Consider the following 19,970-nt stretch of genomic DNA (forward strand, 5'->3'; position numbering starts at 1 on the left):
ATTCGATATTGATTTCATTTCTCTCATATGTTTCAATTTACATCCACCCACGCGAACACCTGCTAGGTATGGCAACTGCAAAAGTACAAGTTGGCGACCAATTATACATCTCCTCTCCTCTACCCCTACCGATTTGGCAACCCTGTGAAAAACCTCGGCCTTGTCTAGAACTGTTTTTCGAGAACGTTTACTTCTCGTCTGCCGGAAAAGATGCTCTCGCTCTTCCTTTACCCATCATTCCTTGCGCCTTGGGATTGAGGATGCTGAAGAAATTATTCAAAAAGGATCCTTTTGTTTCTCATCTTTCAAACATTTCTACTCTCTTTCTTTATCAGGGAACAGCATGTTTTATTCTAGATGTTCTAGAATAACTTGGAGTGGAATATTTGTGTTTTCGGATTAAGAAGATTTCGAGTTATCTGACTAGCTAAGTCTTGGATTAATTTTAAGTGTTGTTTATCAGGTAAGTGAGTTCATTTAATGGTGTATTTTGCACGTGTAAAAATGATGGCATTGTGCCAGATGTCACCTTAAAATATACGAAATGACAATGCCGGTTTTTCTTAATGTTTTTTAACTCAAATTAAATAATTATGAATCAATAAAAGTTACATTTTTAAATCATTACAAAAAAACATGTGTTTTTTAGATTATTCATATTTAAACTATTTTTCAATTCATCATTCAAAATAGTTGGAACAAGTAATTAAAGAAATAAAAATAATAAAACAGATTATATAGAAAAATAATAAAGAAAATAAAAGTTTAAAAAAGTATTAAGCGTAAATATAAATGAAAAAAAAGTTCTGAAAATAAATTTAAGTCCAATGAGATTTTTTTTTTAAAATTCACAATTTTTTTTCCATTTTTTTTTTATTGCAGTTTTATTTTCATGTAGTAGTTGAAATACTTGTATTTCTTGTTGTTATGAATGTAGTTTCTGAAAATATAAATCTAAATTTTTAATATGAGAAAGCTAATAAAAGTTTATGAATTTTAATATACTTTTATCAAAGGACAAAAATTAAACGTAACTTTAAAAACGATTAAGTTTTCAAAAGAATTTTTTAAGTTTAAAACGCAAATATTTCCCCCCCTTAAAATATGACATTGTTTCTCTTCAAAACAACAGTTTATAAAGATGTTATGACACATATCTTACTAATTTCCTCCCTATTTTTTACAAAACTAAGATTCTTCCAGTAAAGTGTATTTTATTTATATTTTCAGCTAAATACACTCATCGCGACAAATTTTATTTAGCTTTTTTATGAATTTTCCAAAACGTTTGAACTAAGCTTTATTTGATGTTTGAAAAATATTATAAATTTAAAAAGCATATTTTTATCTTATTGCATGATTTTGTGGGAAAGATTAATTAGAGAATAAAAAAATACCGCTGGATACAAATAAAAACAAAAAATTTGTGATTCTTTACGTTTTTCATGAGATGAACTTGAAGATTGTTGACATTTTCATATTTCATGTATTATATTTAATTTTCTGAGATCTATCTAGAAAATATCTTGTAACTATCTGTAGTTAAAAGAACTGTAGGTAAAATATTTTTAAAATTTAATAAATCTGGTTGAAAAATTCATATAAATTAGAAAATAAAAAATATTTCTTTTATCGCTTCCATGTACTCGAACTTAATATATAACGTTTATTAATGTTCACTATCATGTGAGAGTAAAATATTATTTTGTAAAAAAGAGTTAAAATTTAAAACTGTAATCTCGCTATTTATAAGCAACCAAAAAAAAAATCTTCCTTTTAATTTAATACTTAATTTTCGGAGAATCTAGAGCTAGCAAGGACAAGATCGCGAACTGGCTATAATCTTAAGTTTAATGGGCAAAAACCAGAAAAGATGATATCACGAAAGGTTAATGAGGGGTAAAATCGTCTATTATAAGCATTTTTAAATTCAAAGCTATGATATTAGGAAAATATATAGTAAGAAAATCAATTGCATTGAATATTTATTTTTTAAATGTTTTCTTGCTTAAAAAAGTTTATGGGATCCAATTTTGTACTTAATTCCCTTTAAGAGATTATTAACAACACGTTTATCAGAGTGTGTAGTTATGATATTTAAAGTTTCTTCAAGAAAAAAAAATTACTGAAAAACTGTCACAATACCGTAAAATTTTAACTATTTTTAAACATAATTTACATGTTTTTAATTTTGATTGAAAAACTTATTTTTTATAACGATTAAAAAAAAGAATAAAGTTTAAGGGAGAATAATATGAAGTTAATTATAAAGAATAATATTAAATTAAAGTTATATTTTATTAATTAAAATAAAATAAATAAAATGAAGAGTAATTAGTAAGTGAAAATCAAATAGGTGTTAATTAAGCTTATTCTTAATCTGGAAAACTATAATATTCAATTAATCAGTTATATAATGAGTATTATTAAGTAAGTAAACATACGTTACAGAATTTTAATTTTGTTTAACAGAGTTCCTTTTTTAACGACCTTGAGAAGAGTAATCTAAACTAACAGAATTAATTAAAATTGTATTTTGTGAATTAAAAAATAAATAAAAATAAAATAAAATAATTAAATTAAAATAAATAAATAAAATAAAAGTAATTAATTAGTGAAAATAAAATAAGTATTAATTAATTTGAATTCTTAATCTTGAGTATAAATTAATCAGTCATATTGAGTATCATTGGGTAAATAAACGTAAGTTACAGAATTTTAATTTTGGTTAAAAGAATTCCTTTTTTAACATGCTTGAAAAGATTAATCTAAGTTTAATTAAAGGAAAAAATATTAAATAAAACTGCTTTTAATTTATTGCATTAAAATAAATGAAATGGCAATAAAAATAAATCATTAAATCAAATAAGTATTAATAAATCTTAGGTCTTAATCTTAAGTTAGCATAAGATAAAAACATAAGATTTTTTAATATTGGTCTTAGAATGGCTTTTAATATAGGGTGATAACAATTCTATATAGGGCCGATATTGGTTAAATAATGGATATAAAATATTAGTTAATCGGAAAAATATTGATCATCTTTACTTTTATTGAGTCAAGATGAATGAATAATGGTCCAATGAGCGCCCAAGTTATTTTGCTGCTAGGGTTGCATAATATTAAGTTAATAAGTAATATTAAGTTATAATATTAAGATAATATTATGCAAGTAAATAATATTATGTTAATCATTAGTTTTATGTTAACCAGTTGCAGAAAGTTAATATTATGTTAGATTATAAGTTAATCTTAAGTATTAACACAAATTAAACAAGTAAACTAAAAATAAAATCGAATTATATTAAAAATAAAAATAAAAATTAAATTAAATAATAGTTTTAATCACAGGAGCATTTTTAATATAAACTTATCTGAACAAACAAAACATTTTATAGCAATTTGGTATTCATTATTTAATCTATACAAAAAATAAAATTAGAAATCGGGAAGTAATTACGACTTACTGATCATTTTTGCAGCATTGTCCAATACACATAAATTAACCTCATTCTTAATCTGGTATAAATTGGGCAGATAATTTTTTTTAAAAACAAAACCAAGCAATTTTAATTCTATAGAAGAGTGACCTGGTTCTCGTGGGAATCTCTAAAAAGTGGGAGGATTCTAAATAAAAAATATTCATTCTAGAGCCATTGAATTCTTCGTTTCATTCATTCCATCTCTCTTCCTTTTTGGAATGTTTTTCTAATGATCAACTGCTTTAGTAGAAATCTATAGGTTTAAAAAATGCTAAACGAGTTCTTCATAATCTGCTTTAAGAATATTTTTTTCTCTTCATTTCCAAGCAATTTAAGAAATGAAAAGATTTAAAGTCCTCTTTTAAAGTAGCTGGTTACTACTTCCGTAATGGATAATTTAGAATGGGTTTTAACGATTTTATTCAAAGGAAATATTTTGCAATTCCTTAAATTAGAAAAATAAAACTGATAGTAGAATGAAGCTTTGAAGAATTTCTGATAAAAAAAAATAAGCGTTTGAACTTTATATATTTCGCTCGTTATTAATTATATGAATCTCATCATTTATATGAAAAATTATAATAATAGACATAAAAATTTCTTGAATATTTTCAAAATATTTCGTGTTTTTAAATTTGAATACAACAGTCATAAACCAATTCCTAAACAATGGAATACGGAAGTATTTAGAAGAAGTTGAATATATATATAATTTTTTTTTTTTAAAATTATACTTTAGACCCGAATGGACAGCAAACAGAATCCCTGCAGCACGGCTGCGTTCGCTGCAGATTATCACAGCATTCTCAGATTATATTATTACTTGTAGGTTAACTAATTTTTACAATGGTTGCTTTCGAGCCGTGGTGGAACAGTAGATAGAGCATTCGCCCTCCAATGAGGTGAACCGGGTTCGAATCCCAACAATGGCTGGTTGATACAAATTCCTCACCCTGCTTGCACAGATCACAGTGCTAGCTTAAAATATCATCAGTGGTTGACAAGTCATGGGTTAGAATCACCTTACCGTCAGGTTAACCGTAGGAGTTTTTTGGGGTTAACAAACAAATGCACTGTTTTAGAATTTAATTGGAGCAACAATTGACTTTAATTATTTCTTTTTCCCTTTAAATATGCACAAAGTAATTAAGAAATAATTTTATCTTGAGTTGCGTACAATGTAAAATTATCCAGTAAAAAGTACTGTAATATCCATTTTTACTGAAACATGTTACGGATCAAAAAATATGATAAACCGTGACTTTTACTGTTACAATTATAATAAAATCACTGAATCACTCTATTACTGTGAAATTCATGGTATAATATTTTACGGTTAAAAATGGATTTTACGATAAAATAGATTTTACGGATGATGAACCCAAAGTGCCTATATTTCATACCGTAATTTGATCCTGATTTTTTTAACTTGTACCGTTTAAAGTACGAAATAAAACTTTGTATTTTAAAATTATAATGGTACAGGCACAGGAATGATTCTAAAAACAATTATACAGATCACACAGCTAAGGTTAAAGAGACAATATTAAAAAAAAATTTATAACAACGCATTATTTTACAACGAAATGTGTTAATCACTAAAATATTTTTTTAAATAAAGTGATACTTCCAGCATTAAAATCGGCAGAGATAAAAAAAAGAGCACTTGGTTTATATTATACGCAAAGGCGAAGCAGCTGCACCGAACACGTTCTGGCAATAAAATAACCACTTAATAATAAATCATAAATAAATAACTTCAATAACTAGTACTGATTGTAAGTACAGCAACATTAGAAGCATAACTATTACTGCATTGCGCCATATCATGAACAAAATCTTTCCCTGTTTATCAGCGCGTAATTGCTTTTTTCCCCTGAGATCACAAATTCCAATTGTTGACGGGAGAAAAATACTTTCGAATAAAAATCCATTTTGTATAGCTAGGCTTCGAAAAGACAAAATTCTTTAAAAATAGAACCGACTTTATATGTTACCTTTTTGTTCTTATAAGCCGTTTATCTTTTTCAAGCATCAAATAAACATCCATCGATGATACTATCTTTCCCTTCTGAAATTCCCTCTTTAATCCCTTCGTTCTCTTAAAAATCCCTCTTCTACTAAATAATAAGATGGTTCGAGAGATTATAACCCGCCTTATATCGCTCGTTTTGGAACATTGGAAGCTTCGATTCGGTTCCGTGTTCTTCTTTCAAACATAAAGATAAAATTTTAAAAGTTGAGAAAAAATGTATTTTGGTTTTCAGTTGATTTTAGTTGTGGGAGAGGAATAATTTTTTTTAATGAACAAATGTTTTTGTTTTTAAATATTATATCAAATGTTTTTGTTTTCAAATATTATATCGCTCGTTTTGGAACATTGGAAGCAATATGCTCCGATTCGGTTCCGTGTTCTTGTTTCAAACATAAAGATAAAATTTTAAAAGTTGAGTAAAAAAAGTGTATTTTGGTTTTCAGTTGATTTTAGTTGTGGGAGAGGAATAATTTTTTTTAATGAACAAATGTTTTTGTTTTTAAATATTATATCAAATGTTTTTGTTTTCAAATATTATATCGCTCGTTTTGGAACATTGGAAGCAATATGCTCCGATTCGGTTCCGTGTTCTTGTTTCAAACATAAAGATAAAATTTTAAAAGTTGAGTAAAAAAAGTGTATTTTGGTTTTCAGTTGATTTTAGTTGTGGGAGAGGAATAATTTTTTTTAATGAACAAATATTTTTGTGTTTAAATATTATATCAAATGTTTTTGTTTTTAAATATTATATCGCTCGTTTTGGAACATTGGAAGCAATATGCTTCGATTCGGTTCCGTGTTCTTGTTTCAAACGAAAAGATAAAATTTTAAAAGTTGAGTAAAAAAAGTGTATTTTGGTTTTCAATTGATTTTAGTTGTGGGAGAGGAATAATTTTTTTAATGAACAAATGTTTTTATTTTTAAATATTAGTGAAGATTGGGAATGGTATTTTATTAAGAAATACTTGAGTGCGTTTGAAAAAAAGAAACTTTTAATTATGGTTTATTAAAATCTGTTCTAAAAAATAAGAGTTCAGATAAACTGTTTTAGAATTTATTTTCAGCTTATAAAAATTTAAGAAATTCATGCACCGCCAAAATTTAGATATTTTGAATTAGAATGTATATGAAAAAAGTTAGACATGTGTTTTTATTAGAAAATGAAGCAAACAAATTGGTATTGAACAACAAGTTTGGATTTTTTTTAATATTTCATCTCATGATTTTTTTATTTCAATATTTATGATATTAGTTTTTTTATTTATTGTATGAAGTCTTATATTTTTTATAAATTAAATGTCTGACCTTTCGGTATAAAATTATCTTAATGATAATAAACTTATACTATACATAATTTTAATTAATTTCCCTCATTTCTTTCATTTTTTTTGGTGGGGGGAAGAAAATCCTGATTAACGAAAACTAGTATTCTAAAATAATTTTTAAAAAAAATTCTATTTCTTTAAAATGTGGACATTTATTAAACTATTAAAAAATTAGTTCGCCTTATGAAAGGTATACGTATGTCAAGAAAGTACGTTTAGAGTAAATATGTTATTCAATTAATATGTTATTCAGATCCAATAATGTTATTCAACTCCTAAATATGATCGATGATTTTTTAATGCGATTAAAACACTTATTCAGACATTCGGTTAAAATAAAAAGGTCATCTTAGATTTCAGAGGTCAGTTACACAGCTGCTGAAAAATGTGTTGATGTCAGCAATATCTTATTATAAATAACTGAGCAGATTATGTCTGATAAAATACCGTATCACTAAATTATCTAAATATTTCTTAATTGGTTACACGGATTTTAAAAAGCAAAAAAAAAAGAAATACAGCATTTAATATATATTTATATAAACCATTAATTTCTGAACATGTTGCACTGAAACTACGCTGAATTTTTAAATCAAAATGGTTCATATAAATGATAAAATATTAAAGAGTAGTTTCAAATATTAAGTGTTTAGTGCAGTGCCGGCACCCCAATTTTGTTTGTGCTTAGTTGAAAATTTGGCGAAAAAAAGAGCAAAAATTATTCTTTCAGCACTTTGGAGTGCAGAGATCTAGCTATTAGTTGAGCACTCTAATTGAACTGGTCGGAAAATGCTAGAAAATTTAAAAAGCAATAAATTCTCCTTACTGTGAAAATGGCAATAAATTTCGAAATCAGCTGCCAGAAAATGGTTAAACTTTATCATAAATTACATACCACTAGTTCATAAATGTGCACTTTTACTGGTTGGAAAATTGTCGAATTTTCGATTTTAGTGGTAAGATAAAATAAGTGATAAAAGGACCATGACTTCTGATACCAGGAGCCAGAAAATTGCCGAATTTGGATTGCCTTTAAATTTTCTTTGACGGTAAAATGGCGATAAATTTTTATACTTAGGTAGAAAATGATTGAAACTAGTGTTTTCATGAGTTTCAAAGCACAAGTTGCTATTTGAACACTGTAACTGATCGGACATTGGTCGAAATTTCGATCAACGAAAACTTACGATTACGTCAGCAACCGATTGAAACTTGTATTATCATGGGCTATTGAGCATTCGTTGATATTTGAGCACTTTTTACTTCTTGTAAAGTGATCGAAATTTCAATTAGCGGTTGATGAATTCTGAAATCGACGGTAAGAAAACGACTGAAACTGGTGCTGTTATGTGCTACAGAGCTCCAACTAGATTATAAGGTAGTCGGAAAATGTTTGAAATTTTCATTTCAAGGTTCATCCCTTACTAGCACGGAATCGAAATAAAGTAAAAAAAAATTCTAATCTTTAAACTCCAACAGTGCCAATAAAATCTAAGGATACAAAAGAATCACATTTTCGTGAAGTGCCACAGAAGTTTATGTATTTTTTTCTCTTGATGTAAGAGTTTCAAGAGCAAAGAGAGAAAATACCAAAGAGTTTCTAAGCATTTATTGATCTCTTCTCATGTTCCGTCTAAAGAAGAAAAAATTGATTTCCGATCCTGACATTCGTGGTTCCCCCCCCCACGACCTTCTATGCACTCCTTCTTGTAAAATAAACATCGATACAACATTCAATTTTGCCAAAGAACATACAGCTTGTTTAGCTATCTATTTCATTCAATCATTTTTTAATACTTAAGATAAATTTTTTTATTGAGCTGCTTAATTGAAAACATTGTTTCTTATGTTATTTAGAAAGTAATATTTATATTAATATTATCACGGTTACGATGTTGATGACCTAAAAATTCTTAAAATTAGTAAAAAAGAAAAATAAGTGCCTAAAAACGATTAAAAATTACCTTGAGTAATGATGTCCTTAATCATTTTAGAAAACTTGTTTTATAATAGCTTCTTTATGAAAAAATTATAAAATATAAATTGGGTGTATAAAATTATTAAAATATTGGGAAATATTTAAAATAAATTTTTAAAATTTGAATTAAATAAAATGTAAATATGTACTTGTTAAAGATAAATAGGAATTTATTAATTTTTAGTGACAGTCTTTAAGAACATCGGAATTGCACAGCAATATCAAATGTTTTCTGATATTCTGTAAATTGAAGGATTGGCTGTGGTCTAAAGACAATTTTTTAGAACTTGACAAATTCTGTTCAACATCAATACATGTTATTGTAATATATTTAAAGTAATATAATTAAATGAAAAATACACGAATTTATAAATTAAAAATTATGGAACCATTTTCTTTCATAAGCAAAATGGTAGTAAAAGGAAAAATTTCTTTCAAATTTCAAAAAAGATAGAAAATAATTTAATTAAAAAAGGAAAGAAGAGCTTAAGAGTGAAAAAAAAAATAAAATTAGAAAAATATGAATAATATCGTAAAAAAAGCCAAAAAAGACAAGAAAAAAAGATGCATTTGTCATCAACATCCTATACTGTAAAATCTGTGGCATAATACCTAACCGAATTTGATATTAAAAATTCTAAAAATTGCGTGAATGATTGGTTTATTTCAAGTTAATACCGAACTGAGCATTCATACACATCTTTAAGGGATGTACTTAAATCTTAACACCAGTAATTGATAAAGTTTAAGCCTAGATGTTGTTACTTCATTCATGGCTAGCTACAAGTCAGAGAATGAGTTGTTGCTGTTCCGTAAATTTTGGAAAATAAAGGTAAGTTTGTAATTTCTTTTGTGCTTGAATAAATGTATGGCATAAGACACCAGCTACACATAACGAGTCAATTTACTTAGTCATCAGCAATATATCTGGAGATAAAAAAAACTTTTTTTTAAATCTATGATGGCGGACATCGAAGCCTAACTGGGCTAAGATATCAACCACAATACTTACAGTAGAGAAGATCATAGTAAACTATTTGCTAATCTCTTTATTCTTGTCGGATTGAGTTGACAATTCGATCACCAGTCTATTTAATACCAAATATGTTACTATCCTCTTTACTTGTTGAATAGTCTCTTTATTGATAGAATTTACTGATTGAAGAATATTGATTGTGGTCGATTTTTGGCCAAGTATTTTCAATTTTCATGTCCTTGTAGAATTCATTTGACAAACTACTTGTATAAAATGTTACTAAAGTCATCTATGTTCTTAATTGTATAATAAAAATAATCATATTCTCATAGGATTTACTTAAATCTGTCAATTGTATTAATTAGTTTTATAATATTTAACTTCCATTCCTTCGGTTTTATTAAGCGTAGTTCAAATTTATATCAATATTTTCTCTATGCCGTGTGTATGTTTGATTAACAACTAATTTCATTTCGAAAAATATTGTATAAATATTGCATCTTGAATTAATGATCCTTACTTGATATATCATAAATAGAACTGTACTGACTCTTATGTGTATTGCATCTAACCTAACTGTAATTATAAATGTTAGTGTTACGGTATAATAAAAATGCTGGCAGCTACTTTACATCAAATAGTGTAAAAAAACATTCTTGGTGCTCACTTCACCAAGAACTGTCCTTGGTTCTTGGTGGAGTGGAACACCAGATTGGTGTAGCAGTTGCACCGTTTTTGGCGTTGAGATACACTAAAATTTTTACAGTGTATAGCCCTGAAATTACATTATCTGTAGCTTATTATAATGTTGTATTTTTTTGCAATGTAGATAGAAAAAATTAGTAATTGGTGAATCAAGAAATATTAAATGAATAATTGACTTTAAAGTTTAATTGTTCTTGTTTTAATAAAATTGAATAGGAAAAACTTGAAAAACATGTTAGGATATTTTATATCTTTACTTAAAACACCAACAACAAAATTTTTGTATCTGCATTTGTTTTAAAAGTAATTAATTATAATTTTTAACTCGAAACAACAACAGGAGTAAGTTGACATGATTTGATGCGCATGCAGACGAATTTTGAATTAACCTGCAGCCTTTAATTGAAAAAGCTTCTGAGAGATGGCGCTACGAATGCATGCAATAACATATGGCATAAAAGTGTTCGATTTTGTATCAGATTGCTGACTGGTACCCCAAATTGATATTAAGATGCCATTGTCATCTTATTAACCCGATATGAATACATGTGACTTCGATCTTTAGAGTTAGGGTATGGAATATTTGGTGTGAAAAGATGACACATCTTTTCAACTTTATAAAAGCCACAAACTGACTCATTTATTGCAATTATTGACAACTTTCTGACCCATAACTGACAACTTTCAGACTAGATTGTGCTGGTTTATAACCCCTGAAGCTTCTCGATTTGAAAACTTAAAGTAATAATATTTTTTTAATGTTCTTTCCAACGAAAAAGCGATTGATTATCATACAGGGTGCTTACAGTTAAGGTTGCCCATTTGAGACCAATGCAATGTACTTTCTGGAGGAAGAATGTTGATGCAACTTGGTATGTAGGTTATATGGGCCATAGAAAAAGAAGTCAATAATGCAAACAGCCCGAATTGTGAAAGATAGAGGGCGCTTTTAATGAACTGGCAAAAACGTTAATGGAATTTGGAGTGAACTAAGAAGTCAGTACATTCACTGCCATAAAATCCTTTGTTGAAGAAAGAACTGGAAAAAAAATTATAACTGAATTCGAAGAAACTGGAAAGTTATAAACGTGTTACAAGGAAAAGGAATTAATTGAAAATAAGCATAACTCATCATGTTGTTACAATAGCTCAAAAAGAAAACACTTTTTGCCGTGGTTGAACTCGCAGTAACGCTCTTTAAAAATTTGTGTGGTGAAATAATATTACTATTACTAGAACCATTATAATCATTATAATTAATTATTTCACTAATAAAAATAATTATAATCCCAAGGAATAAGGAAGTCCTTTGACACACTATTAATTATCATTGAAGTGTTTTATTAAATACTACATCTATGCCTTCAAAACTAAAGTCCGAGCATCTCAAGAATTCAGCTTCCTATAAAACTTGGCGATATACAATTCTCCTTTCACGAAAATGAAACGCTGAAATGTAAAGCAACATTTTAAGAAGTGAGTTCAAAGCGAACTCCAATCTTACGGGAAGTTAATTTCCAGCCAAGAAATGGCTCAGGAACTGTTCTTGACGAAAATTAATAACTCCCCTTTGGCAACAATTTCAACTTAATTAAGCAGTTTCACCAGAAAGGAGAGAAACATTTTTGCCGAAAATGGTGCAAAAGGAAATCGTTCGTGAAATGTAGAATGGAGCATTTTCCTTGGTTATACGTATTATATTTCATTTTTCGAATGTCATGGGATAACGGAGACATGCTTTTCGAACAACTGGATATTAATTTTGATTCAGTTACAACAATGCGTTGTTTAAACTTACTATTGAATTAAATATATTCTTTCTGCAGTATTTCGAAATTTTAAGTATTTAAAGAAAGATAAATCTTAGTTTTAAAGCTAACTATTGCGTCATACAAGCATTAGCTAGAATTTTTTTACTAAGAGAATTATTTACTTATGCTTGAGAAGTTATGAAAAAGAATTCTAATGGACTGCACATCAGTTTCTGAAAAACTCATCGAATTCTTATAATCGTTGAATTATAATACACTCATTCTTATTCTTATAATCAGGGTTTGTTGATTTAAATCAGCTTGATTTAAATCACGATTTTAATCATGATTTAAATCAAATGATTTTTTTAAAAAAATCATTGATTTAAATCAACTGATTTTTTTTTATCTGTATATATTGATTTTAAAAGTTAAAAAAGAGTGTTTTAAATTTTTGATACTTTTATTATTTTCTTTTCTTAGTATTAAAATTTAATTTAAATAAATTGTTGCATTAATTAATTTTAGTTAAAGAAATTACTTTCTTTCTGTGTNCTGCTTATAATACACATATAATCGTTGAAGAATTTAAATTTTTTGAAATCTAACTGATTCAGATATAGGAATACTGGTTCATCGCTTGTTTTGCTATTGAATTAAATCTATTCATCTTGCAGTATTGTGAAATTTTAAATATTTAAAGAAAGCTAAATCTAAATTTTTAAAGCTTATTATTATATCATAGTAACATTAGCTAAGGAATTTTTTCTAAGAGAATTCTTTACCTGTGCTTCAGAAGTTACGAAAAAGAATTCTAATAGACATTATTTTCTGAAAGACTCATCAAATTTCTTTCATGTATAAAATCATTTAAGAAATTTAAATTTTAAATCAAACTGATATAGGAATACAATTTCATTGTCTGTTTTGCTATTGAATTAAATATATTCTTTCTGAAGTATTTCGGAACTTTAAATCAAGAATGTCATTCAAAAAAATTTTATCATTCCTCAAATTAATTTGCTGATCTGCAAACTAAATTGATAATATGCACATTCTCTAGTATGTCCATTAAAGGGAAAATAAGATCTTCGTTAAAACAGCAACAATGTTTATGTACGCTTAAATTAACATACGATTATTTAATTATAGTTTGCTGTCTGATAAATCAACTTAATGCAATCAGACAATTAACAGATTAGTAGATAGAATAAAATGATTTAAAATGTTATTACAATTAAGGATCTTAATGTAATATCATTTATTTACTTTTCAATGTACAAATAATCATGTCAAAATACAATCAAGCAATCAACAAATTTCACGAAAAAAAAATTAGGGTAAAATTATTGTACTCTATGGTAATAATATTTCTAGTAAAAACAAAACATAATTCTGGTAATAACAACCAAAATGTGCGATATTCAAACAATTCATTTGGTAATTTTTCCGTTTATATGGTAATGAATTGCCGGAAATTCTGCTTTTTTAAAATAATAGTTCTTATTACAACACATTTAATTAAAAATGCAAAGCGGAGAAGTGAATTTAGCCAAATAAATGGTTTTAATGCCATACTCTGTGGTATAACAATGAAATTACCTAATTTTACCACATTTTATCACACAGTGTAAAACCATATTTTGTTGTTAATTTCACCAAAATTATTACCAAAGAGCTTTGGTTAAAGTTAGAGATTTTATATCTATCAGAATTATCTTTGATTAAAATCCAAGCTTTTTGGTGCTCTGCACAGCTAGGAGCTAGGAGAACGTAAAGCTTTTTCATGTACTTTTAATTTTGAGCATATTTTTTTTCTGTGCAATTGACCATTGGGAGAAACAAACTTTTAAATTTAACTATACGGAAATCATAAATGCTCACATTATCTTTCTTGATGAATTTCAGAAATCACTTGATTCCGACCTTTAATTTATTTGCATAATAGCTAGTTATAAGGTGCATATTAATGACTTCCAAGCTTTCGTAGTAAGCTTTCGTAGTAGCTTCTCAACCTTGCCTACTGTTGAAAATAATAATTTAGCATGAGGCTCAGATAATTATAAGTATGAAATTCCAGGCAAATGACGGACTACTTACATGTAACCCCCGATGTAATTACACTGTTAGAAATTTCTAGGAAAAAATGGTTAAATAATAAATTATTTAATAGCTTTTTAACTGTATTCAAACAAAACAGTCAAATAACTATAAATTAGATGGTATTCAAACTGTTAACTGCGAGAAAAACCGCTTATTAACCGCTTTCACCTAATACGGTTAAACAACCAGAATTTCATCACACCAACTAGGCCCACCTAATAAAGCCACTTAGTTCCTTGCAGATGGGTACATATTATAGCCGAGAAGGCTAATCTGTCAATCGCATGACCGACAGAACGGATGTTCGGGTCCCAGCATTGACAACACAATACTTCTTTCATTTCTTTCACCACTTAAAGAGTTTAATGTGTCCTGCAATCCTATTGGAATATGATACTCTCATTCACATATTAATGACAGCACCATAAAGCTGCTGAACTACATCCAATGTCCAGTAAAATTTCTTTGTATGGTTTTGAAACTATGCTACTTGCAAATGGATAAAATACCACATAGTTTTGTATTCATGTTTTTTTTAACCGTACTTTTTGCAAACGGATTCAAAACCATAAAGGTAAAAATTGTTCTTTACTCCATAAACTTTATAATTAATTGGAAGAACAGACTGCTGCGAGTTACTTTACCATAATTTTAGAATAAAATTTCTAACAAAGTATACTAAATTTTAACAATTTGAATACGAAGAATAAAGAAAGAAACATATTTATAAACATCGGTGTTCTTTATACAGTCTATAGAGATTTAATATTTTTTATAAGACTTAAAATGTGCCAAATGTAAAGTCTGAAATCATTACATTAACATGATTTTTCTAAGCTTTTTCTCCAAGTAACATAAAAAAAACCAAGCAGTATACTTAAAGCAAAGTTATAATTTAAAACTATATATGCTATTTGTTGAGAAGAATTATTTGGGTTTTAAAACGGACAAATGACTTAAATACTTTAAAAGTTTTAAAAATTGCCAATTTATCGACATCTTACTACCTTGATTAAAATTATCAGAATCACTGCCTTTTTCTCATCAAGAGCCTAGATTATGCAGCATCGAAGTAAGTTTTTAAATATACATTACAAACGATTTTCATTTTTCTTAAAACTGTGGCTTTTCTTCATACTGACGTTTTGCGCCAGTTTCAGAATAGGCGTAGAGAACGCTGGCTAAAGATAAGCTAAACTTAACTTAACTGTCATAAGTAACTGCTGCAAACTCAGAGAAGGTATGAAAATAGCATAACATTTGCAAAGAAAAGCGTCATATAATGTGACGTCAGAGCCTTTAAAAAATAGTATTAATGAAGTACAGAAGTTAAAAAAAAATTTTTAGGAGAAATACTTTGCATGAGGATGGATAATATTTTCTGATAGACATAACTACAATGTTGAATAAAATTCCTATGTTATTCATCTATCTCATACATATGGGTTGCCAGTTTTTATTTTAAAAACTTTCTTTCGTGATTGGAATGAAAAACTTGAAAAATACGAATAAAAAATAAACTATACCATGGGAAAAATCTTAGTTTAAATCACACAGCAAGCAATGGCCCTCCGATTATGATTGGTGAAAAAAATCAGAATATGATTGAAGACCTCCCCTTTTATACGATGATTGTATTCTTCAAGATTAGATTTTCCCCATTTCCCTTCATTTTCGATATATTTTCCCCCAATAAATGCTTGGTTCGTTGCGTATATAAGGAAATGCAATTTGTTTCTGTATATTATGTATATGTGGATAGATTTTTTACAAACATTTCCAAGGGAATTGTGCACTTTTTTAAATATACAACGGGGATAAGCTTCCTGTTTACTGCAGCTTACCGACCCTACCGGGAGAAAAAAAAATATTTTAAAATTACAGTTATGTATGGTATTGAAAATTTTGGGGAAAAAATCATAATTCTGATTAATGAAACTAAAATATATGGTATTTATACCACTCATTTTGGTAATTTTTCTGCTCATGTGGTAACAGTTTATTGAAAATTCTGGTCTTCAAAATTATAGTCCTTACACTGGTGTGCAAAAATTGAGGATGAAGTGGATTTTCGAAAGTAAGTTTGAACAACAGTGTTGAAAATTTATGAAAATCATACCAAAGGATCCTCAAAATGTAAGAGTATGGGAAATAAAACAACTTGCAAAAAATGTTATCTACAGGAACAATAAGGAGCTTTATTGAAAAATAGGCTTTAAACACAATTGCACAAATGACCAAAACGTAAATTTTACTAGGGATAGGCAAGGTGATTCCAGCCTTTAGTATGGGATATGATTACATGTGACTGCTATGCAGGATTGACATCTTCTGCCCATGCTGTGGACCAGGTTGTTAAGAAGCTCTTGAGGAATTGCTGCCCATTCCTGCTGTAGTGCTAATCGCAGCTGCGGAATTATTGCTGGTATCTGAGCACATACTGCCAAGCGTCTCCATAGAGTGTGCCACATGTATTCAATCAGATTAAAATTCTGGGACCTCGCCGGCCATTCCATGCGTGCAATATCTTCACTCTCAGTCAGTTCTGTGACAGACACTGTATGATGAGGTCGCCCATGAAGATGAACTAAGAACTCGCAACATCTCTAAAAATGACGCACATGAGGAATAAGAACCTCGGTACAATAGCAAGCATCGGTGACTGAACCACCTTGGAAGGTGTGTAGATCAGTACGGGTACCAAGCATGATACCGCTCCATGCGAGAACTCCGCCTCCTCCAAATCAATCTCTTTCGATGATGTTAAAGGGGTTATTGCACGTTCCTCGCTCTCTCCAGATGTGCATGCGTCCAGAAACACTGGTCACTGCTCTCATCAGTAAAGAGTACTAGACCCCACTGCACATCTGTCCAACTTTTGGCGTTAAAGGAACGTTGTACTGGCCGTCGTGCTAATAGGCCATTCTTGTTCAGTCTCCAGGTCACGGTAAAACGTGATATCGGGTACTTTGCTGTATGTGCCAAGCGATTTCTTCTGCTTTCAGCAGTCTGTTATTTTTAACTTGTAGGGCTTTATACGGGTCGTCTGTTGCCGGGGTATGGGCGAGGAAGGCCTAAACTAAACCTCCGGACAGATGTTCCTGTCCTCTGTAATGTGTTCCAAGCTCGTAAAACGATACTGTGGTGATCCCGAAATCCACAGCCACACTGGTCACACTTCGACCATCTTCCAACTTCCCAATGATTCGACCTCGCATAAACTCATCCAGATGTCGTCTTCTGTGTTGTCTGCTTGCCACATCACAACGTGACAACAAATTCACTTCGTTTGAACCGATATATACCGTGCAATATCATCCACATAAATACTGTGCTCCAGATACATTAGTAAACATTTGTCTTTTCAATGACCTTTCCCTCCGTTGGAACTACCTGCTTTGTTGTTATGCTAGTTTTCCCATTTCGCCCCTAATTTTTGCGCACCTGTGTATTACCCCACATTTAGTAAAAAATACAAAACTGAAAAATAAACTTAACCAAGTAAATGATTATGCTATCTCAAAGGTATCATGATTAAATTAACAAATTTTATCACATATTTCAAAACCTTATTTGTTTGTTAATTTTAATAAAATCTTTACCAAAGCATTTCTGTGAAAATCCTGTGCATCCAGTAAGTTTTTTTGTGTTCCCATTAATCCAGAAACAGGGTAAATTTTGCCATATTCTGGTAGTTTTAATCAAAATTTTTTCTCAGGGAGATGATTGCTTCGCAATAATTTTTGTTTCGTAAATAAAACAGCTTTTTCTACGTAAATTATTAATATAAAATATATGTACCATATGGAATTCTATTTACTTGCGCATGTGCCTCCACTTGAAACATCCAACATTCATTTCTTTAAATAAAATTTTTATTTCGAGTCAAATTTGATTGGCAAATAGTAAGAAAGATCTCGCATGATTCCATTAAGATACATTAGTAAACATAAATAATTTTTATTGGTCATCATTTTGTAAAAATTACATTTAAAATCAAATGTATAGTATAATAATAAATTTGGTAAGTTAATTCGGTGAGTAACAACCATAATTTAATATTTTCGCTTATTAAACAGGCTGATACATTTAATAGAATTAGTGTATGCATATCATTGTGCACAAAGCTAATCGTAAGTTCTGAATCATTAACAAAACTCCTTAACAGTAATTTATACTAGTATATTAATGTAATTTGCACCAAAAATAATAATTGTAAATTGTTAAGAAGTTTAGATACCGATGCAATTAAGTTTATCTTAAAAAGTTGCAAGATAAATTGCAATCATAAGAGAATTAAGTTATAATAAGAAAACAACAATTTTAGTTTTACACTCTCAATTTAGAAAACAATCAAAAACAAAAACGTAATAGATAAGAAAAATAATTCTTATTAGTAAATAACTCAAATTTGAGATACAAAAATATTTTGCATGAAAAATGCTACCTTTATGACTTCAACCAAAACAAATTTAGAAATCAATGTACGATCTTGCCATGTAAAAATGTACCATGCACCATATCTTTTCCGGATCTTTTCAATCAAATAAAAATGTACCGACAACAATTTCAGTATTTTCAAAATGATTGGAAATGTAATTATAAATCAGGGAATCAAAAAAAAAAAAATTAAATTTAATAAAATTAAATTGTGTGTGTAGAAAATATTTTTCTACACACACAAAAAATAATTTTTCTACTCACACAAATTATAAAATCCTTAAATGAAGATTTTGTATTTTTTTTAAACTTATGTGAGACAAATTTTTGAATGATTTTGGTTTTTCTAAATGCCATTCAATCTTTATTAACTATAAATTTTATTTACTACTGATAATATCTAAAGAGTTGAAAGAATGTAATTTATTTCAGACATATATTTCAGAAAATTTTCCAAATACCTTTCATTCGTTTTAATCGTTCTTAACCGTTGTATTTAATGATTATTATTTCCCCTTTCATATTACAAAAATACTGCTCAAAGATAAATTATTTTGATCAATGTAATTTTTTTCAAATTACTTATTACATTTACTTAAGTTTAAAATGTAAAACTTTTGCTATCCATTTTAGTGGATACATTTCTATGTTTACTATATACCAGCATATAAAAAAAGACATACGAATTCTCTCTTAAAATACAAATATAAATCTTCAAGTCAAACAATGTCTCTGAGAAAATTCTTTATGCTATATGTGACATAGACAACAAATACTATATGGTCACAGAGAATATTTCGTTCTTATATGCAACATATAAATTTAAGTTTTCTTTAAAATGGTCTATTTATTATTTCCTAACACGCCCTCTTTTGTAAAATTCACATTTTAAAGACTTTAAATTTGCACGCAACAGCCATTTTCTAACACATTCATCCAACCTGATAGATAAACTGCTTCAAGCATGCGAATTGTTGCCATTCTGAATAGAGAAAATTTGAGAAAAATGGCACGCAAACATCACATAGCGTTCGATTTATACTGCTTATGCAACTGTTTATACTAAAACATTTCCCAAGATTTTGTCCCTCTTAAATTATAGTTTAAAATAGTTTTAAAATGAAATCTTCAAATTAAATGTTAAATCACAGGAAAAGCTTTGTTATTTTTCGAAG

The 19,970-nt window shown here is 28.4% G+C and overlaps 1 protein-coding gene across 6 annotated transcripts in view; it reads left to right on the forward strand.

Annotated features, from left to right (window-relative positions):
• The window catches only part of LOC107447376 (coiled-coil domain-containing protein AGAP005037), a 679,334-nt gene that overhangs the window by 192,808 nt on the left and 466,556 nt on the right, over positions 1–19,970 (forward strand). For 2 of the 6 annotated variants that reach the window (XM_071184700.1, XM_071184703.1), the window contains exon 1: positions 180–463. The exons of the other annotated variants lie outside the window; for them this stretch is intronic. The gene's annotated coding sequence lies outside the window, so the exon portion shown is untranslated. Of the gene's footprint in view, positions 1–179; positions 464–19,970 lie in introns of those variants that run through there. 6 annotated transcript variants of the gene reach the window in all.

The sequence above is a fragment of the Parasteatoda tepidariorum genome, chromosome 8, assembly GCF_043381705.1.
Source record: "Parasteatoda tepidariorum isolate YZ-2023 chromosome 8, CAS_Ptep_4.0, whole genome shotgun sequence".
Classification (NCBI taxonomy): Eukaryota; Metazoa; Arthropoda; class Arachnida; order Araneae; family Theridiidae; genus Parasteatoda; species Parasteatoda tepidariorum.